The 23,391-nt window shown below is 35.4% G+C and overlaps 1 protein-coding gene across 10 annotated transcripts in view; it reads left to right on the top strand.

Annotated features, from left to right (window-relative positions):
• The window catches only part of LOC107560004 (leucine-rich repeat and immunoglobulin-like domain-containing nogo receptor-interacting protein 1), a 107,776-nt gene that overhangs the window by 72,327 nt on the left and 12,058 nt on the right, over positions 1-23,391 (top strand). Inside the window, exon 1 of one of the 10 annotated variants that reach the window (XM_016244059.1) lies at positions 12,205-12,339. The exons of 8 other annotated variants lie outside the window; for them this stretch is intronic. The gene's annotated coding sequence lies outside the window, so the exon portion shown is untranslated. Of the gene's footprint in view, positions 1-12,204; positions 12,340-17,021; positions 17,354-23,391 lie in introns of those variants that run through there. One more of the 10 variants, XM_016244060.1, reaches the window with a different exon arrangement.

Below are 23,391 nucleotides of genomic sequence, written 5' to 3'. Positions count from 1 at the left end.
CCAAAGTGAGGCCGTCGTTCCATTTGGGGAGTGATCTTAGGTGTAGCTTCGTTTGCTCTCCATTTAAACACTGATTTATAGGTGAAACAATTGAGATACTGTATTAATTAATAATGTGATTCTTCTTCCCTGATGTGTCACATTCAAACTCACTTGCTGATTTAATGTGCCAAAATATGCATAATCTTTGTTGATGTAAAATGCAAAACACTCTTGTTGGTTTTCATCATGAAGCACTTAAATGCTAAAATTCGTTCTGAATTGAATTAGGTTACAAATCACCACTGTCAGTAATTCAACAATAATATGCTGACAAACAGTTTGTAATTTGTAGGTTCTAGACTTCCAGAAATTATAATTACAAATCTGGAATGGATCCAAACCATCCTGTGACGGCTTTAAATATCCAGGCTTTATAAATATCCTGCCTGAAAATAAACCCTACGTGAGATGTTGCTAATCATACGGACATTATATGGATGAGTGTAAATGAAGCCAATGCCAAGACACACCATTATTCAAGCAGATATGTGATTACAAGTGCCTAAAATGGCTCTATCATGTAGGAGCAGAATTCCCAGTTTCCTCCTCGGGTCACAAGGGAACACTGCCTCCATCTTTCTTATGGAAAATTCAAGTGGTAATTCCAGATGAGTCCAGCTTATTAGTGCAGCCGCAGGAGGGACCTGTGGGTAAATCTGTGATTCGCACCCTCGGTGTGGCCAAAGTGAGGCCGTCGTTCCATTTGGGGAGTGCAGCGATGGGTTTTTAATCATCTCTGAATTACATCAAACTCTGCAGGATTATCTCCCCTGCTGCCATCTGCCTCTTAATTAAATTGTCTTTAGACTGAGTTTGTCTATTGGGATGATATGTGAGGATCTACCTAAAGGAAATCAATCGAATAACCCCATGATCCCTTCGAAACACTTTTTTGAGAGCTTTGTTTTTTTTTTTCTCCTGGCCTGCAGCTGGTTCCCTGTCCCTGTGTAAAACACCCTGTTGGTAAAGATTTTCTGGTTATTTTCACACCAGTGTAGTTTTCCCAATGGCAAGGGTCTCAAACTATGAGATAATCTCATACAGCCCCTCAAGTGTTAGTAATTTATCCTTAAATCCAGCCCACAGATCAATTATCATTTTTAAAGATTTGCTTTGGACTTTAATGTGATCCCTGTCTTAAGGACTAATATGAAGTAGCCTAATATGTGTTTTAAAGGCCTAAAATATAAATATAAAAAGCAGTGGGCAGTGATTTTTTTTTTTTACTTTTTGATGACAAGGACCCAAAAATAAGATTCTCTTTTCTCTTGGAAGGGACCTTCTTCATCTATATACTTGATGTTTGTTTGTTTGTTTATAAATACTTAGTGTGATTTATTATACAGAAAAACTCAATTCTAAAATATTTTGGCTTTTACATTGCCTTTACACTAAAGCAAATTATTGAAATATAATTTTATTATGACTTAAATATTTAAACAAAATAATTTTTTCAATATTTTTTCCATCAAATTATATGCAGAGTTTTTTTCTACATGGTAAAAAACAGTGTTTTCAGTAGTATGAAATAGTCACTGATTTCTAATCTTTAAAAAATTACACTATTATGTTTTATCAAGTGGTAAATTTTAAGTACTGAATGTAAAAAAAACAAAATCATCATTACTTCATTATTATTTGCAAATTCCCCCTGATCTAAGAGACAACAACAAACAAGCACTCATTTACTATTCCCTATATAGCGAACATCAAGTAGTGCATGTAGAGAAGCAATTTTGGATACATTGCATATGCATTACATTGTATGTGGTGCAACAATACTAGATGGCTACCATTAATAATCAGTAGAGCCGTCGACACTGGCTGCGCAAGTTTAGGCGCGCTTCTTCAGATGATGAATGCCCATCCTTATAAATTTAAATACCTGACCATTACATCAAAGCCGGCTTGTGATGTTTCTGGTCTCTTAATAGGACTGCTACCTGCCTGATCTTCAAGGAGAAAATTACAGTTCATTGCAGGCATCATTAGTCCACTAAACATGCAGAGCAGTGTGTGTAGGAGGGTGAGATGAGGCGCTCAACTCTGAAAAGGTCTGTCCATGCATCAATAACTATGCCAATAAATGTATACAGTTAAAATTCCAGGTGCTAAAACAGATCTGTTTGGTAATTTGAGAGCTCTGCTCAATGGTGCTGATCTGTTCTTGAGAGACAGCTGATGTTTTCAGCTACATTCTGCATCTGATTTGTGTACATGGCATTATGTATCTGTCTGAGAGATATGAGGAGAGATTTTGAGGGGAAAAAATCCATCTATTCTCACATTTACAGCAGGATCATTGTACCAGCGTAAGATATTTATGAACCCACTTAGGAGGTTCAGGAGGATGCACACACGCATGCATACTTACACTTTGCAATAATGTAACGTCATTGATCTGTAAAATAGCCTGTGCTGGTTTATTCTCTTAGAGTGGTTTGATGGTGGCGAGCCATACTGGCACAAACAGACGCCAAACGTTCAGCCAAGCTGCAAGCTGATCTGCATCCAAATTCTGCTGTCCATCCATATCCTGCTACCATAAATTTCCTTAATTCGCCTTGTTCATAAGCAGGGGCGATTCTAGGATTTAAATTTTAGGGTGGCTCAGCCCCCAATGAGGGTATAATATATATATATAATAAACATAATAATATATATATAATAATAAATGTTTGACTAGTAGGGGTGGTATGCTAAATTTATACATCAAAAAGTGCAGTATTCCACTGTATTGCATAGATAGGTATAACATATAACTGAATAAGCCAAATACAAGTCTTCATGATCTCTCACACACACACACACACCTGTTTACTGTACACACACAAAATGTTACTGTTTGCTTTTCTAGTACAACCCTCTTTCTTTAGCTCAAGTATGCAAACCTCTTTCAACCTCTACCACATGTACTGGAAAATGTATTACATTTAAAGTAAAATTTTCAAATGAAAATGGCAACATGATCGTTTTATAAAGTATGCCTTCATATGTGTTTAATTTTCACTGGAGGAAACTGCTGTGGTGTGATGAGGGGTGAACGCAGCGAAAAATTTAGGCTACAGTAGATGGGGAACCGATTGATAATTTGTAAACTGTATTTATGACAAAGAACAGAACTGCACAGATGCAGATATTATAACAATCTATCGTTAAACACACACCTTGTCCTCTGTTTCTCACTCTGCGCTGCCGCGGTCTGCGGATTAAAGAATGTGCTGAAAGATGGGGAGGAGCCGAACAAAGTATGCCGCTGTTTTCATATGAAATGTAAAGAAGACTGAGGTGATCACGAATTCGCTATAGCCCCCCTAAAAATGGCCTAGCGACGCCCATGTTCATAAGCTAAGTGTTTTTAATTGATCTCACTTTGAGCATTCATCTGGGAAATTCTGTTTACTGAAGTGGTTATTGAGATGCAGCATAAAAATAGATTATTGGTTTTCCACACAGATGCTGCATGATCAATTCTCATCCCAACACTGAAACTGAAGAGGATTTCATATTAGTGATGCAGTGCTGTAAGATTTCAGTACTGTAGGATTCAGTACCCTAAGGTTTCTGTTTTATTGCTTTAGATTTCAGTATTACAGGGATACATTTCTGTAGTTTATGCAATTCTGTAAAAGTTTAGTACAGTAGTGTTTCATTACTTTAAAATTAGTCTCAATACTGTAAAATGTCAGTAGTGTAGAGTTTTGATGTTGTATGATTTCAGTACTGTAATGTTTTAATATTGTGATATTTCAGTACTTTACTGTCTTAATACTGTAAAATGTCAGTAGTGTAGTTTTTAGCAGTGTAAAATTTCAGTATCTTAAAGTTTAGGTCTGTACAATTTCAGTATTATAGAGTTTTGGTGTTGTATGATTTCAGTACTGTAGTGTTTTAAAGGGGTCATATGATGCTATTTTAAAGATTATTATTTTGTGTATTTGGTGTAACAGAATATGTTGACATGCTTTAATGTTCAAAAAACACATTATTTTTAAAATACTGTACATTATTGTAGGTCCTCTATGCCCCGCCTCTCTCAAAAATGTCGTTTTCAACAAAGCCCCCTCCTTTGACAAGCGCAGTCTGCTCTGATTGGCCAGCTGACCCAGTGCATTGTGATTGGCCGAACACCACAAGCACGCGTCGGAAATGTAACGCCCCTTACCATAATCGCGAGCTTCAGCTTTCAAAGTAAATATCAAGACAGTTAATAATGTCGTTAGTTTTACCATCAGTTCAAGCCTGAAAGGGCAACAGAGTCGCGTGACAGACACAGTGATGATGCAGTACACAAGCCGCGGTTAAGACAGCTGATGTGCTATGATTTCTGACAGGCAGTTCACTCTCCTGTGATGTGACCCTGTTTCCCTCACACACGCACACACACACACACGACGAGTTACTCTGCGCTTCGCAAAACTCTGCATTTGAACAGTCAATAGCAAATACTTAAACTTGAAATCTCATTATATGACCCCTTTAATGCTGTGATATTTCAGTACCTTACAGTCTCAGTACTGTAAAATATCAGTAGTGCAGAGTTTTAACACTGTAAAATATCAGTATTATACAGTTTAATTCTGTAAAAATCTGTGTCAGAGTTTTGGTGCTGTATGATTTTAGTACTATAGTTTTTAATATTGTAATATTTCAATTCTTAATGCTGAAAAATGTCAGTACTATGCTGTTTTAGTATTGTATGATTTCAGTACTGTGGCTTTTTATTACTATAATATTTCTTATGTACTGTAAGATTGCTGTACTGTTGGGTATCTATGAAGTAATATTTCAGTACTTTACACTCTTAATACTGTAAAATATCAGTGCAGCAGATTTAAATATTAAATGACTTAAGTACTGTCGTGTTTTAATAACTGTAATATTTCAGTACAGTCAAACCATAAAATGTCACAGTTTAATATAGTCTTAGTTTTGTATAATTTCAGCACTGTGATTATTACTGTAATATTTCAGTATTTTACATTCTTAATGCTGGAAAATGTCAGTACTATACTGTTTTAGTATTGTATGATTTCAGTACTGTGGCTTTTTATTTCTGTAATATTTCAGTATTTCACAGTCCCAATACAGTGAAATTATGTACTGTAAAATTTCAGTACTGTAGTGTTTTGATGAAGGAAGATTTCAGTACTTTACACTCTTAATACTGTAAAAAAATATATAAATAAATAAAGTGCAGCAGAGTTATATATTAAACGACTTAAGTACTGTTGTGTTTTAATAACTATAATATCTCAGTACATTACAATCAAAAGATAAAATGTCAGTTCTGTACAGTTTTAATTTTGTATGATTTCAGTACTGTTTTTTATTACTGTAATATTTCAGTACTTTACAGTCCTAATGTAAGACATCAGCACTGTAGGGGTTCAATGACGTAAGATTTCATTGCTTTATGCTTTTAATACTGTAAAATATCAGTGCAGCAGGGTTTAATAATGTATGACTTTAGTCTTTTTTGCTGTAGGGATTCATTATTGTAAGGTCTGAATGCAGGGCTTATTCCTCAAAGAATTGCTGGCTTTGATGTTTGGGTGAAAATGTGTTTCATGAAGTGTAAAATCTCTTCTGAGAGAGAATCTGAATATTATGCATGTACGTGGGCAGGCAGTGAGTACTGATTATGTAAACCCTAACAATGACCTCATGACCCGCAGTCAAAGGTTACAAGGCTTGTGTTCTTCTGTCAGATTTACCGAAAGAATTCACTGTACTGTTTAGGCTTAGAGTTTGACAGCATGTGTTGTAAGACTGAGAAATCTCTGGTTTTGAGACCTAATGTAGAGTGTGTAATTTATTTTATGTGGATAGTTTTAATCATTGAAAGGTCTGGAGGCAGGATTTGAACTGGATTCTCTGGACACAAAACTCTATATATTATGTTCTATAGCCTGGCCGGTGCCCATAGAGACATAGGAAAAACAGGTCACTCTAAAACTGGTTCAGGGGTTTTTCCATTCAGTGACTACATTTATAAAACATTTTTAACATTTGCCCTCTTTCCTATTCATTTTTACAAAACATTGTTATCTGTGTTTTTAATTATAGCTCAAATAAATGAATTGAAGTTAATATGTCAGCTGATCTGGTAATGTCTGTGCATTATGTTTTGGAGGAGTGACCAATGTGTTTGGGGTGTGGCTATTGGATCTTTCAACTGCATGCATAACTAAGTAGGTTTTGAGAAGGAATTGGGAACTTGTAAGGTTATAAATAGTTGGCAGTTTTCAAGGGTTATATTTGGGCTTACAGTTCTGTTTAGTGTTATCAGTGCTATTTTGTATTAATTTATGAAAGTGAAAGTGAAAGTGACGTGACATGTGGCCAAGTATGGTGACCCATACTCAGAATTACTGCTCTGCATTTACCCATCCAAAGTGCACACACACAGCAGTGAACACACACCCGGAGCAGTGGGCAGCCATTTATGCTGCGGCGCCCGGGGAGCAGTTAGGGGTTCGGTGCCTTGCTCAAGGGCACCTCAGTCGTGGTATTGAAGGTGGGAGAGAGTGCTGTACATTCACTCCCCCCACCTACAGTCCCTGCCGGTACGAGACTCGAACCTGCAACCTTTGGGCCACGACTTCCCCATTTATGGTGTTTAATTTACACTAAAGCACATTCTTGCTTAATATGAACATGTAAAATTAACATTTTTAGATGTGGTTGGATTTACTTGTATCACTCCCTGTGAATGAAACATTCTGAAATGTGTATTTACCTTAAAAGACGATTAAAACTCTATTTTTCCAGTATATCTTCACGTTTTCTCTAACTATGAACCGGTGATCGTAAAATTAGATGCTGGTAATCCTGACAGCCCTTGACTCGCTGTGTGTGCGTATGATCTGAGTCACTGTGGGTAGATATGATTGTTACCAGCATAGCAAGAGAATACAGAACAAGAGAATGAGATTTTGTTGGTTCCAGATGAGATGAGTGCTGTGCTGGAAACATCTTTTAAAGTAGCTATTGCTGTCTCTGCACTGCAGCCTGCGGCTGGGAAATGCCATCAGTAATACAAAGAGAAATATCTCAACATAGTGTATTGTGTGTGAGCCCAGCTAAAGTGAGCCAAGCCATTTCTCTCCACACCCTTCCTTCGCTGCTTTGATCTGACAAGCTCAAATCTGATTGGCAGCTTCACGAAAACTCTCGGATTCAGTGTGTGCAGGTTTTTGTACTAGTCCATCTGGAAACAAAGTCATGTCATTTTGGCAGTGCAAGGTTGATAAAATGAGAACTATTGAAAACGTCCCATATGTTTTTTTTTTGTTTTGTTTTGTTTTTTAATTTGTTAGGTTAGCTGCATTAAATCTTTAAAAGATAACCAGAATTTAATTGGAGATGCTTAGTAGCTAGTAACCAAAATTATTCACAAGAATAACTGTACATTGTACTTTGTTTTCTAAATGTCTACAGTGTAGAAATCAATAAATAAATAAAGATTTTCGAAGTTGTACATAAAATAACAGTTTAAGTATGTTTTACAAGAAAAAAATAGTTGTTCTACTTAGAACTGTCATGTTTAAAACGTGTTACTTAACATTTCTTTGTAATTATTTGTGAAATTTACTATAGCATTTATTAGTAAGTGAAAATAGTTTCAAAGCCTTTTTTTTTACTTTTGTACTTATTGTCAATGGAATGAAGTTCTACAGTCTACACATTATTTTTTGTGTGCATGTTTTTATAAACCAAAACTGCTGAATTTTTATATAAATATTATTATATGAATTATTTGTATACTTTATCTATACTGACACTGCTGTATGTGAATTAATTTTTATTATTTGTTTTAAATATTTTTCATTTTATACTGACACTGCTGTCATTATATACATTTTATTTTATTTTATTATTTCAACATTACTATAGCATACGGACACTGTTGTGCCATTTGCCATTAGTTTTAGTATTTTTTAAACTTTAATTTTATTATTTAAATATTTTATTTCCTCGACTGCCTATTAATCAACTATTTAGAATAGCTGCATGTACAACAAACTGTGGTTGATTTCTTGACATGTTGGTCGGTCAGATGGGCGACTCTTAGCCAAAATTGTTTATGCTGCTAGTCAAAGTCTGGCTATACGAGACCAGGCCAGAATAAGACACAATATGGGCAATAATCAAAAATCTGTCTTTTTTATCAGTAGAAGCCATTAGCTTCTCCACTAGAGAGTATTGTGTTGGATTGAGCGCGTCACTTTGACCTTTCTAGCCCTGGAAAGAGGCGAGACGGAGATGGAGAGAGAGCAAAAGAGTAGGATTATTCTGAACTGAAAGCTGTTGTGTGTGCAGACGGAGTTTATGTCACACTGGACTTGTAGATCATATCAAGTGTTGCTCACACGTCAGATTAGGCCTAATATGCGTCTGCCCTCATCACGACGTCCTGTGCCTTACAAACTACTCAGATTTGTCATGCTGTTCCAACATTAACTGTGAAATAAATCATGTGGTTTGGAAGATGCCATTCTGATGTTTGTTTTCTCCTCGCTGACGGCTCTATTCCTGTCGGTCTCATTTTCCCCAGTCACAAAGAATCAGCCAAAGAGACCAATGCAGACATCCAGTACCAAATGAGAGTAGAAATTGGCTTTGGCGAGTAAATAAAACAGTTTTACATGGTTTGAGTTGAATTTTTAAGAAGGATGGTTTAACCCTCTCTGAGTGATGTGAGGCTTTTCGAAGACAGAAACCGTGTACTAGAGAAAGCATCTGTTGCATCTACTTTACATCCGTGTAAATTTGCCATCAGAAGTTTATCTAGGATTTTTGTTTTAAATATTTAAGCCACTAAAATGAATATATTATGAACAAACATCATGATTGGCTTCCTTCAAGTGACATCACAAATTTTTTATGACATTTTGCTGATTTATGAATGATGTGGAAAAGGCTATTTTAATGCAATTTAACAGGTAACGTATGACATTTGTCACTAATAAACAGAAAAATTATGTAATAATGTGTTTATTCATATATATGTATATATTCAGCAGTGTTATTTTAGTACCATCGAATATACTATTACAGTATTTAGTAATATTTTAAATTAGCTTTTATATTTTAGGCTTTCATTTTAGTTTCATTTTAAAGTTTGCCTTTGAAATTTTGTGATGTGATTTTGTCATTTTTATTATCTTTTCTTTAAATCTTTCTATTTAGCTTTAATTTGTTTGTATTTCAGTCTTAGTTTTAGACATTTTAGTACTTCAACAGTTCGTAGCCACGTTTATGAAGTTTGTTTTTCATCTAATATATTTTATGTGGAAAAGGCTATTTTAATGCAATTTAACAGGTAACGTATGACATTTGTCACTAATAAACAGAAAAATAATGTAATAATGTGTTTATTCATATATATGTATATATTCAGCAGTGTTATTTTAGTACCATCGAATATACTATTACAGTATTTAGTAATATTTTAAATTAGCTTTTATATTTTAGGCTTTCATTTTAGTTTCATTTTAAAGTTTGCCTTTGAAATTTTGTGATGTGATTTTGTCATTTTTATTATCTTTTCTTTAAATCTTTCTATTTAGCTTTAATTTGTTTGTATTTCAGTCTTAGTTTTAGACATTTTAGTACTTCAACAGTTCGTAGCCACGTTTATGAAGTTTGTTTTTCATCTAATATATTTTATATATTTTTTAATATACAACCCAGTGCTGGGTAAAATAGGGACAAACCCAGCAATTGGGTTGTTTTGACCCAGTGGTTGGGTTACTACCCAGAATGTTGGGTTAAACATTTAACCCAACCGCTGGGTCAAAACAGCCCAATTGCTGGGTTTGACCCTAATTTACCCAGTTGTATTTAACCCAGCATTTTTTAGAGTGTATATATAAAATATATAAAATGTTACCTCAGACTTCTTTTATATACATATATATATATATACACACAAACACAGACACACACACACGCAATTTTAAAATAAATGGCCGCTGAGAAATAATGCTGGTAAATTATTTATATGGAGTCTATTTTGGATCCTACACACATCTCTCAACCTCTCAAATGATACAGATGTCACCATCTTGTGACAGGAAGTTCAGTTTGAGAACTTGAGGCTTGTTAGCTGTGACACACACTCAGGTGTTCAGGGGCGTGTCTACGTGGTGGCCAGGGGTGGCACCGGCCCCCCCTGAAATTTGGCTGGCCACTCTCTTTTTTTCTAATTCAGGTGAGGAGTAGGCTTATCTCACTAAATGGAAGCAAGCTGATAGTCAGCCTTCTCTAGTTAATTATTTTATTAATAGCCTACTTATTTTAGTTCTGGTCTATTGCTATGGTTATCACTATGTCAATCACTGCTTCTTCGAGAGTGAATCCCGCATAAATACACAAACGTCATTCCCGTAACTTTGCAACATGTGTGTGGCCGAAAAACAAAGTTCTACATTTTAAATGGATTATTAGACTAGAAAGCTTGCAAAGAGTGCTCATAACCACAAAAAAGCTGTCACTCTTTTTTTAGTGAGTGTGTACTCCAGGGGTGCCCAACTTTAATTACGTTTCTTTATAAATTAATTTGTTTTGGCATGTTTATTGCTAAGCATATATTATTATTATATACTGCAATTATATTCTCGATGTATTATAACATAGGCTACATTATGCCGCAAATCCCCCCCATTTAAAATGCTCTAGACACCCCTGCAGGTGTTAAGTGACTCTGATCCTGTAGGTTTAGTCTCTGCATAGCCGGGGCGTCTGCAGAAATCTCTCATACCTCATTTGTTAATGCAGCCCAGTCGGAATAAGACCATCGACCCAGGCGTACATCTGTCTGGAAAATCTCCTGAATGCAGCTTTAATCTGATTTATCACACGGAAAGGAGCTGAAAATCCTGGGCCGCCCATTTACTGAATGCAGTTATGGATGCGTGTGATGTGCACTGACCCCTATGAATTTAAACAGACAGCTGTTATGTCATGGGAGGCCGTTTGTTTATGCTGCTCACAGCTATTGTGTTCAAACAGCTTCTTCAGGCAGATGCTTAAGGTGCCCGGAAAGTGATTTTTTTAGGCAACAGCAAACTGAGTGAGAGCAACAGCGCCCCCAGGACCTCATGTGCAGTACTGCAGTCAACAACAGCAAGAAAATCATTCTTCTGGATGTTTTCCTTGGGATAAAATGCTGTAGGTTGTACCTTGAGGATGTTAGAAGGTAATACAGTAGTATTTTGATATTGATCATGTGGAAATATGAAGTCACTCATTTGTTTAGAAGAGTTTATCTTCTAATGTCACTATCATTATTTTGATCATGTAGCCTTGAAATGATGACCACATTTTTATTATTCAGTAAATTTTCCCTCATGCCGTGAAGAGATAAATTATGGATCAAGTATATGTAAACATTGGAATGTGTCAGATTTGGCAATGTCTGTGCTGACTACATATCTGTAGGCCTATAAATTATTCCTGAATTTTGTGTGGATCAAAACAAGTGGTCAGTATTTTTCTTGATATTGCTTCTCATGAGTTTTTGAATTCACCGCTATTGCTTTTTTGGTCATAAATATGGCGGCTGTGAATATTGCATTGTTTAATGGTAGGCTAGCCCACTGTTCGATTACCACATTTATTCAATTGCTTATACTTGTATTATTCTCGAGTTGCTTTGGATAAATGTATATTTACAGGTTTGGAGTATGATAGCCTATTTCAAAGTGTACTACGCTATTATCACCATGGTGCTTTCTGTAAGAATAAACATTTAATGTAGCTATCTCAGTTTGATCACACATGTAGTTCCCTTGGGAACATGTAATACCCTGCACTAAAATTAAACTGAGGTAACTTGCTAGTCTTTAAAATAACCGTCAGAAAGGTAACTAATACATTCAATATCGATTGATTCTAGAGCAGTACTTACTGATATTTTGGCGGGAAATCTGGTTCTCGCGGTAAGCTGTTGTGAGGAAGAGACATAGACGATTTCTCTCAGTATTTGCGTGAAAATCTCTCTTATACGCCCGTTTCGGCGCAGTTTATTTGTTCAGACAATTCTGAGACTTACTGAACCTTAGACTGTATAAGGACTTAACGCGACTTGGAGACGCGCGCGCGTGTTTATGTGTGTGTGTGTGTGTGTGCGTGAGTGCGTGCGTGAGTGCGTGAGGTGCTCTCATTCGCGCTGGGTGAGTCCAGACTGCAGACGGGAGAAGAACCCAAGCACTGCTGTGATTTTAATAGGACAGACGGAGGATTGCAGAATATCTCTGCGACTCCTTGAGCTCGTTGATCAGCCGAGAGGTGATGTTGATGAAGATGAAGATGATGATGGTGTCTGTGATCATATGAAGAGAGTTTATATGTAGCCTATGTTCCTATGGCTGTGATCGTATGAAGGGTTTATCAGACACGGATATAAGCACTTTCAACAGTGTTTGTGGACGGTAAAATGTGTTTCAAAATGAAAGTAATCAATAAATATATCAAATATGTGTTTCATCTATATCTATCTATCTATCTATCTATAATTTTACATAATATATTGTCTTATTATCTCATTGTACTGTTAAACCTTTGGCAGACTTCTTACTGTCAAGATCCAAGACAATTCATAGGCATTTGGGTCAGTCGGTGTTGTCTGTGAAGCTTTCTTCTGGTTTAATGATTTTGTCTTGTGGTTATTGAAGAAACGACAAATATTTCACCACACGGAGAAATCAGACATGGTTAGAAATTGAGAGGTGCTCAGGGCAAAAAAATGATCATTTGTAATGATTTATTTTTTTCCTATAACCTGATTTGTGATATAGTTTGATATAAGTCCTTCATATCGCCATTGATGGTTCAATTAAGTTCCTTTAACACCTGGAACCTTTCCATCACACAAACCGTTCTTTAGGTCATTAAAATGTTCTTGAGAGTAAGAAAGAAAATGGCTGTTTTAAGAACTGTTCACTGAAATGTTCTTTGGGGAACCAAAAAATTATTCTTCACTACAGAAAACCTCCTTTTGGAACCCTTGTTTTTAAGAGTGCATGAATTGATCAAATGTAAGTACAATGTTTGACATAGAAGGATGAAAAACATTTTTGGAAAGTTACTCATGAAATGATGTTTTATTAAAGTTCGGGAGGAGCACGTTCCTAATTAACACAAGAGGAGCACAATCAGTAATCAACCCAATTAACAAGATAAGAGATGTGTATATATACAAAGCTGACTTACCTCTGTTCCTTGACAGTTTTTCTAGAATCCCTCTGCCACCCCTTCTCCGCACTTACAACTATTTCTGTCCTAACCTGTAGGGGGGTAGTCTGGGTGCAGGCCAAAATTCTGAGCTCGGAGCCCTCCCCTCGGACAGCACGCCAAATACGCATAATCTTTACTCTGTTTATTATATGTAAGTGTAAACTCGTGAAATGTCCAAAAAATGTCCTTGAAAATCAAATCAATGGAAAAATTGCTGGTCCTCATGGTCATTTCTTTGTTTGGTAGTCTAGTGAAGAGCCGTGCAGAAAGCCTTTAGAATGGTTGGACGAAGCTGTAGAATCATCATTCAAAAGGCTCTAGAATGAGCAGCTGTCTTTAATAAGTGCTGTGCCATTCAGTGAAGTTGATTTCTGAATTGATCTGATTTAGAATTGAGGATTTGATGCCAGGTGCTGTGGTATCTCTGTCCACACACAATATTCAATTTCAGCCCAGCTGGCTCGGGCTATATTGGGTTGTGTGTGTGTGGGTTATCCGTTATGTCTGCTGCTGTTGGATTAGTTCTTCATATAAATCTCACAGGAGCTAAAAGATTTCCCATAGAAATACTGGTCCAAATATCACTTCCTCAGTGTGAGCTATGAATTCAGGGCCCTCGTGAATAAACCTTGCGTACACATAAAACTTGGAACGCCGGGCTCAGAAGAGCACGCTCGCCATTTGTTACGCCCATGTGGGCATTTGTAAAAAGCAGGCTTGACATGACAATGTGCTTGCCGTCGTGCAAACGTTTGACCCGGTGCATTTAATGTCTCCAATGGCGGAAAAAAATTACGTGCGTTTCATTGTGATCGCTGGTTTTACAAATGTAATCCGCGTGATCGACGGCACTCGTGGTGCAATAAAGGCACCGGCGGAGAATGAATTCACTTTGTATCCACAGAAATCACTTTCATTACGCCAGTGTGCAAATAATATGATGTACAAATAGGTCCGACTGATGTCATTTCGACAGGGCCTGGATGAATCAATCTTATTTGATAGTAGCGATGATATCTGGCTTTACACTCAAGCTGTGAGACTGGGCTTCTTGATGAACGCGTTTGCAGCACAGTGTGAGGTGATTTCAATTGTATAGCCAACAAGGTGACCGTGTGTGTGTTTTTTTTTTATTCACTCCCAGGGTACCCCGTATCTGACTGCAACCACCAATCCGTAGGGAGTAAAGGGTCATTTACATGTAATACTTTGCCAGTAAATATAAAATCTGTCATTGTTTACTCACCCCAATGTCGTTTAAACCCGAGCGACTTTCTTCCATAGAATACAAAAGAACTGAAGCCTTTAATCTTCGAAAAAAGAATGCTTAAATAAATTTAACACAATTTGTGTTCTGCAATTGTGATCAATTTGTTTAAAAAACAAACCAAAATGTAAGTTATTCATTAACCATCTTCACCTACAGTGAGCCTGGATCAGTGATTCAGTGAGTCAACTTTGTGTCCAGTTTGTGAAAAAATTATTATAAAATAATTATGAAAAATAAAAGATTTGTTCTAAAGAATGAATCAGACCCAGTGCTACTTCTCATAAACGAAAAATATTGTAATATAGTGCACAAGTTGTATGTACTAAAGTCAAAAATACAATATTTTTGGATGAATAAATCTAAAATAATTTCTTGTAAAGAAATTAAAATAATCCTGAATAACAAAGGAAATGCTATTAAAAGAATGAATCATTCATGAATCAGACTCTACTTCTCATAAGCTGAAAATATTGTAATAAAGTCATATGTACTACTTTTATAGTTAAATATTAAATCATTTTGGCTAAATAAATAAATGTAAAACAATTTCAAATAACAAAAGATTTGTTCAAATAACTCAATGAATCAATTCTACTTCTCTTATGAACTGAAAAGATTCATTGTAATCTTTTGTGTGTGTTAATTTTGCCTTTGGTGTTGCGCAGAAGAAAGAAAAGCATGCAGGTTTAGAGTAAATGATGACAAAATTGTCATTTTGGGGTGAACTGACTCTTTTAATTAAGTGTACGTAGAATATAAAAAATCCAAATATGTTTTTACACAACTTTTCAGTACGGAAATTATGCTAAAGCTTTCCAAACGTCAGGGATCAGTTGTCTGTAGGTGGATTCACTGGCTTGTTGTGTAGCACAAGATTTTAAATAGCAGTGTAATGGTCTGCGGTTATGCAGATGAGAGGGAGGGGCCTGCGAAGGGGAGGAGTTTGTCCAAGTGTGTCTTATTGCTAATGACTTCCTGTGTCGCACACACATGCTCACTTACCCCTAGCTCTTTAAAGTCAAATCACTTACAGTCTCACTGTCAGAGCGAGAGAGAGAAATAGAGCAGCTTACCGCTAATCTTTAAATGAAATGCTTTTTGCCTAAGAAAAGCCCTGCTGAATAACTATTATTTTATCCATTAGTTTTGCATTAGTTTCTGAAATTTAAGTCGCTGTCTGTTTAGCGAATAGTCAGGCAAGGTGCATCCAAATGAAATTAATTCCAAAATCAGGATTTCTGCCTCTGCGTTTGTCAAAGGAATACTCCTCTCTTAGTTATTATATTAGTGATATTCTCCAGCAGATGTTTAATGCCGCAGCATCATATTATGCTTTAAAAAGACATTACGTGCCGTTCAAGACGTTACCATAAAGCGACATGAAACTGCATTTATGTATGATGCATGAACGCTGGATTCATGTTTTTATGATGACTCGGAGGATGTTCTGGAAATGAATTGGCAGTAACGAGCCAGCAGAGCTCATTAGTGTTGCAGGGAGAAGATGCTCTAGGCCTGCTGAGTAAATGTTAATCACAATGGAAGACTCTATGGGAACAAGTTGGAAATGTCAGGTAGTCGTGCGGCAGGGCCTGGGTTGTGGGTGGCGCTCGTGTTGTGTTTGTGTTTTTTTTGTCTGTCTGTGGGCGGTGCCTGTATTGTCACTGGGCAATTGAGTCAATACCAGAATTTTAGCTTTAGATACCATAGGCAATAAAAAACCTGCCTCAGATGACATGATGAAAGTGAAAATTATTTTATTAACAGCACTTCGTAAAAACATACAAATTACATTGTAATTCTGATTTCAAAATTTTTATTTAAAAATATATATTATAATTTATTTTAATAAATAAATAATCCAAACAGTAATCGAAATAATCTAAATTTGGTTTCAGAATTTAGATTTTGAAAGATATACATTTATTAAAATTGAAAATTTATTTTAATTAATAAATTGTCAAAATAATAATAAAAATAGAATACAATAATGAGAATATTAATTTATTATTATTTTAAAAATATCAACATTGAAAATATATTTAAAATATAAAAAATATATCATATTTATTTTAATTAATATATATATATATATATATAATTTTAGATTCTTATTAAAATTATTTAATCTAAATACCATATTATTATTATAATTATTATAACAAATCAAAATCTATTGATCAAAATTTTGATTCTAAAATCAAAATTAGTGACCTGTTTTGAGCCTTTATTGTTATTTTTACATGGGAAGAAAAATCATATTATAAATTTCATGGTTAAATGCAGACTTTTAATTTCTAGATGTATATGTAGCCTAATTCAGTTTGACTAAAATGTTTTCCCAAAATTATTATAGAAGTATTTGGATGTGCCATTGGTTCTGCAGGTTCATGGTTATAATTGTGTCTGTTTATGCGATATCTTTTGCATAAACTGCCACTGTTGTCACATTCCGAATTGTGCGCATGAATTTTGAATGTTGGCGGAGCTTGTATTGTAATATGGTAGTGCTTATTTTCTCACTGCAGAAAGTTTTGAATTGTAAAGGTGGGCGGTGCTTGTATTATGGCTGTGGGCGGGGCTTCTGTTAACATGCAGATCGGAGGCAGAGAGTGTGAGTACTTCTCAAACAGCCATAGCCTGTTAATGTATTTTCAAGTGTGTGTGTGTGTCCTTGTGTTGGAAACCAGATTGCTGTGTGTGTGTGTGTGTGATCAGTATTCTTCTCAGGCCAGTAGATCGATGGAAGCCCAGCCGTTGGTTTTGCTTGCTGAATGAGATGGCAACTCCCATCAGGTTTGTGTGTGTACATGTACGTGTTTGAGTGTACAATGTAATGGGTATGTCTACGTGTGTTTGTGTGTGTATCTTTGAGGTGATTGGCATTAGTGATCTGAGTTCAGAGTGGTTACAATTTCTTCAGGACAGTGAAGTCGTGCAGTGATGCTCAATGGTGATGCTGCTTAAAGCTCCGATTAAGGTGCGTGTGTGTGTTAAAGAGGCTGAGGTAAGCATTCCCAGGCTAACGCTTCCTTTAATTGGATTTGTTTATCCATCAGCAGTCCTTCTGGATTTATTGCGTGAGGTAAATATGCCAATAGCACCAGCAGTTAGCCTAGATCCGCGCAAGAGCATCAGTTCAGATAATTCATGTTTCCAAGAGAACATCAGATGAGGAGGTGTGTCAGAGCTGTCTTAAAGGGGCCGTATTCAATTTGTTTGTAGTCACTTTCACTAAGCCCCGCCTTTAAAATGTTGCTGACACATTCTAGCATACTGTTCAAAAACTTAGGGTCACTGAGATTTATTTCATGTTTTTGAAAGAAGTCTTTTATGCTCACAAAGGTTGCATTTTATTTGATCAAAAATGCAGTAAAAAGAGTAAATATTTTTACCATTCAAAATAACTGTTTTCTATTTAAATACATTTTAAAATATAATTTATTCCTGTGATGCAAAGCTGAATTTTCAGCATCATTACTCCAGTCTTCAGTGTCACATGATCCTTCAGAAATCATTCTAATATGCTGATTTGCTGCTTAAGAATTTTTTTTTATTATTAATATTTCCTCATTATTACATTTTTGAGAATCCTTTTATGAATAGAAAGTCCAATAGCATTGATTTGTAGTATACATATTATACAGTAGTACAAATATACGACATTGTACTGTAAATTTTGTAGTTTATTGCATCATTGCTGAAGAAAAGTATTAACTGTTCACTTTTAAGGGTTAACTTTTATACAGTTTTTGTTGTAGTCATAGTTTTTGCTTTTTAATAAATATAATTTAATCAAGTGTATTCAATATTTAGTCAAAAATTCATCATATTCATCATTTTAGTCACTGAGAAAATTAAGCCAAGTATTCAGACATTTTATATATTAATTAGGCTACTATATAATTAATAGACTGGATTAATTTTTTATTATTTTATTATTATTTGAAATGATCATGTCTTTCTAGATGTTTCTTGAAAACAATTGTTAGTGCTCCATAATGTTTCAATTAAAATCATTCAATTTGCAATTTTCGCCTCACCTTCATTATCGTTGACAAAAATTAAACAAATTAAACTTTTGTCAGTAAATGGTCTACATAGTGCGTACCATATATTATAATGGTAAAACAGGCCCATTGCATTGTGGGACGGTGTAATGTTAACCTATGCAGAAGCCTATGAAGTGTGTAAGTGTGTGTTTTGTGGTTCTGTAGGATTGATTTACGTCGTTGAATCTCCTCTGAATCATTCAAATCAATCATCAGCGACTAAAATAGAAAGCGAGCCAAGGTTTGTGTTCTGAAGAGAGGAAAAGAGTGTTGTAGAGGCGGTGGAGTTACAGAGGTCATGTGATCTTGGCCAAGGGTTTGTGTTTCAGGAGACGATGAGTATGCGGCGTTCAGCAGACGCCTGGAGACAGAACGCGATTCATGAGCCTGAGCGAGAGAGACAGAAAACTGTTGGTGAAAACTGAGCTAAGTGTGTGTGTGTGTGTGTGTGTGTGAGATCCCTGGAAGCCAGTGTTAAAGAGGAAAGAGAAAGGAGGGGTGTGGTTGTGCTCCATTTCCAGATAGACAGAGAGAGGATGACACAGCTAACAGCACAGACAGGAAGCATGTTGATGGATGATGAACTGATATCAAGAGTCTTTCCATATTATAGATGAATGCATAGTTCGATTTCCACGATCGGCTCTATGAATCGCATCTCTGCTGGAACAAACCCGGGTCACACCAGCTTGATTTTCATTTTTTGGGCAAACTAACCCTTTAATACACTGAAAACAATGATACTAAATTTTTTTAAGGTAAGTGGTTGCAAACAATACATTTTAGCTACATTTAAATAAATAAATAAAAAAATTGAAAGTTAGTCAACTAAATTTGTTTTTTTAAATGAAGCTAAAATAAATTGATTGCAACCACTTATCTTAAAATTTTTTTAGTAAATTAAATGAATCATTAAGTTACTACTTAATATATTATTAATCACTTATAAATCTTTGAAATGTCAACATTGTACTGTTATCTCACAGCGTTAAAAATACTCCATGTGTGTCAGAGAAGACATCTGTCTTAGTCAATGTATTCACAAAAACCTTTCATTACATTTTTATGTATTACCATGAAACTGCTGTGGTAGAACCGCTTATATAATGTTATAGCCAATATTTCAACTTAAAAGAATACCAAAGAAAGGCATGTTCAGTTGACTTAAACTCATAAAAAATGAAGGCAGAAGTTCATCCATCTAGAAAAGTAGTCCTCCACCTCCAAGACGATTTAGAGAACTTCACAGATCAAATAATAACAGGTTCTTACTGAATAATTCATGTAAGTGCTTTAACAAAAAATCAAGCTTCACATTTATGCTAAGCATTTGCTCTGTTTACTTCCATGTTAAGTGTGTCACTGCAAATTTTGCTGAGAGAAAATCTGTCATTTGAGTTTGTATTTGAACCATGGACATTCCTTTAAAGGAATATTCTGGGTTCAGTACGAGTAAAGTTCAGTCAACAGCATTTGGAATAGTTCACCTAAAAATGTTATGACCGCAGGCCATAAAAGATGAGTTTGTTTCTTCATCAGAACAGATTTGGATAAATTTAACATTACATCACATACCCAGCAATGGATCCTCTGCAGTGAATGGGTGCCGTCAGAATGAGAGTCCAAACAGCTGATAAAAACATCACAATAATCAACAAGTAATCCATATGACTCCAGTTCATCAATTAATGTCTTGTGAAGGGAAAAGCTGTATGTTTGTAAGAAACAAATCCATCAAGGCATTCTGGCATCTGAATCAGGAGAGAAATATGCACAGATCAAGCACCATTTACAAGCAAAAACCATTTTAAGCAAATATGTTGGTGGCTTTTTATGTGGGAGGACCGATGTTTCTTTGTTTGTTTGCTTGTTTATTGTAGATTATCTACCAGCCCTAATTTATGGTAGCTTATTTTTTTCCAAAAGAAGTGAAATAAAAAGAGCCCATCCATAAAAACAAGTGCAACACTGACCTCATACGTCATCAACCCGGAACTGCTACCGTTTACAACAGTGAGCGCAAGCTAGATTAAATTGATTATTATGTTTTAAATATGGTTATTTACAGGAGGCCTTTGTTCACCCCCCGGAGCCATGTGAGACACTTTTTTTATGGATGGGCACTTTTTATTTCACTTCTGTTTGGACTGAAGCACTGCAACATCTGCTGACTGCAATGATAGAGCTTGGAATAGCCAGGACAATTTTTAATATAACTCCGACTGGATTCGTCTGAAAGAAGAAAGTCATATACACCTAGAATGCCTCGTGGGTGAGTAAAACACAGCCTTATTTTCATTTTTTGGGCGAACTAACCCTTTAATACACTGAAAACAATGATACTAAATTTTTTTAAGGTAAGTGGTTGCAAACAATACATTTTAGCTACATTTAAATAAATAAATAAAAAAATTGAAAGTTAGTCAACTAAATTTGTTTATTTAAATGAAGCTAAAATAAATTGATTGCAACCACTTATCTTAAATTTTTTTAGTAAATTCAATGAATCATTAAGTTACTACTTAATATATTATTAATCACTTATAAATCTTTGAAATGTCAACATTGTACTGTTATCTCACAGCGTTAAAAATACTCCATGTGTGTCAGAGAAGACATCTGTCTACACCCTCACCAGTCAGCCCTTACATTGCAGTACACACTACAAAGTATTCAAAACCTGTTGTGTAAACGTATTAATAAATCATTTACAACACTTTCTGCATCCCCTAATCTAAAGTGTAAACTACTCATCAGTTGTAAATGATTTATTAATGCGTTTACACAACAGGTTTTGAATACTTTGTTGTGTGAACTGCAATGCTAGGGCTGATTGGTGAGGGTGTAGACAGATGTCTTCTCTGACACACATGGAGTATTTTTAACGCTGTGAGATAACAGTACAATGTTGACATTTCAATGATTTATAAGTGATTAATAATATATTAATATTAACTAGTAACTTATTAACCATTTACTAAGGATATGTTTGATTATTTCATGATATGCTATTTTTTAAGATAACTTATGAGAGATTGGTAAATTGTTAGCATATTACTTAATCATTTGTGAATGTATAGTCATGTTTTGTAAATAATTAGTTAATCATCATCTAATCATCATCTAATCACTTGTAAATGATTTATAACTCAATCTACAAAACATAAATAAAAATATTAACAAATCACTTATTAATCATTTATGAACACATAGGTATGTGTTGTAAATGGTTAGTTCATCATTAACTAATCACTTATAAATGCCTTACAACTGAACGTTATTATAAAGTGTTACCCAGTTTTTTTCTGTCAGATTAAAACTGTATATCCATGTACGCTACAGTACAAACGTTCTGTCTCCATTTAGTCAATGTATTCACAAAAACCTTTCATTGCATTTTTATGTATTACCATGAAACTGCTGTGGTAGAACCGCTTATATAATGTTATAGCCAATATTTTAACTTAAAAGAATACCAAAGAAAGGCATGTTCAGTTGACTTAAACTCATAAAAAATGAAGGCAGAAGTTCATCCATCTAGAAAAGTAGTCCTCCACCTCCAAGACGATTTAGAGAACTTCACAGATCAAATAATAACAGGTTCTTACTGAATAATTCATGTAAGTGCTTTAACAAAAAATCAAGCTTCACATTTATGCTAAGCATTTGCTCTGTTTACTTCCATGTTAAGTGTGTCACTGCAAATTTTGCTGAGAGAAAATCATTTTTAGTCCAAAAGCTGTCATTTGAGTTTGTATTTGAACCATGGACATTCCTTTAAAGGAATATTCTGGGTTCAGTACGAGTAAAGTTCAGTCAACAGCATTTGGAATAGTTCACCTAAAAATGTTATGACCGCAGGCCATAAAAGATGAGTTTGTTTCTTCATCAGAACAGATTTGGATAAATTTAACATTACATCACATACCCAGCAATGGATCCTCTGCAGTGAATGGGTGCCGTCAGAATGAGAGTCCAAACAGCTGATAAAAACATCACAATAATCAACAAGTAATCCATATGACTCCAGTTCATCAATTAATGTCTTGTGAAGGGAAAAGCTGTATGTTTGTAAGAAACAAATCCATCAAGGCATTCTGGCATCTGAATCAGGAGAGAAATATGCACAGATCAAGCACCATTTACAAGCAAAAACCATTTTAAGCAAATATGTTGGTGGCTTTTTATGTGGGAGGACCGATGTTTCTTTGTTTGTTTGCTTGTTTATTGTAGATTATCTACCAGCCCTAATTTATGGTAGCTTATTTTTTTCTCGTAATTGGGAGGTTACATCTTGCAATTACTTTTTTTTTATATATAATTTTCTTCCAGGCAGAAATAAGCTTCCAAATTTACTATCTTAACCAAGTCTACCAGCACTCTTAAAAATAAAGGTTCCAAAAGGGTGTTTTTGCAGTGATGCCATAGAAGAACCATTTTTGGTTCCTTTCAGTGAACAGTTCCTAAAAGAACCATTTTGGAGAACAAATCTAAAGAACCTTTTTTGACTGTAAAGAACCTTTTCTGCATTTGAAAGGGTCCATGGATGTTCAAGGTTCTTCATAAAACCATTGATGCCAATAAAGAACCTTTATATTTTTATATGGGAAGTCGTGGCCTAATGGTTAGAGAGTCGGTCTCATAACCCAAAAGGTTGTGGGTTCGAGTCTCGTACTGGCAGGGATTGTAGGTGGGGGGAGTGAATGTACAGCACTCTCTCCCACCTTCAATACCATGACTGAGGTGCCCTTGAGCAAGGCACCGAACCCCCAACTGCTCCCC

The sequence above is a fragment of the Sinocyclocheilus grahami genome, unplaced genomic scaffold (genome assembly GCF_001515645.1).
Source record: "Sinocyclocheilus grahami isolate Dianchi unplaced genomic scaffold, SAMN03320097.WGS_v1.1 scaffold707.1, whole genome shotgun sequence".
In the NCBI taxonomy this organism is placed as follows: Eukaryota; Metazoa; Chordata; class Actinopteri; order Cypriniformes; family Cyprinidae; genus Sinocyclocheilus; species Sinocyclocheilus grahami.
Note: the sequence above shows the minus strand (reverse complement) of the source record. Positions and strands in the feature narration are given on the sequence as shown.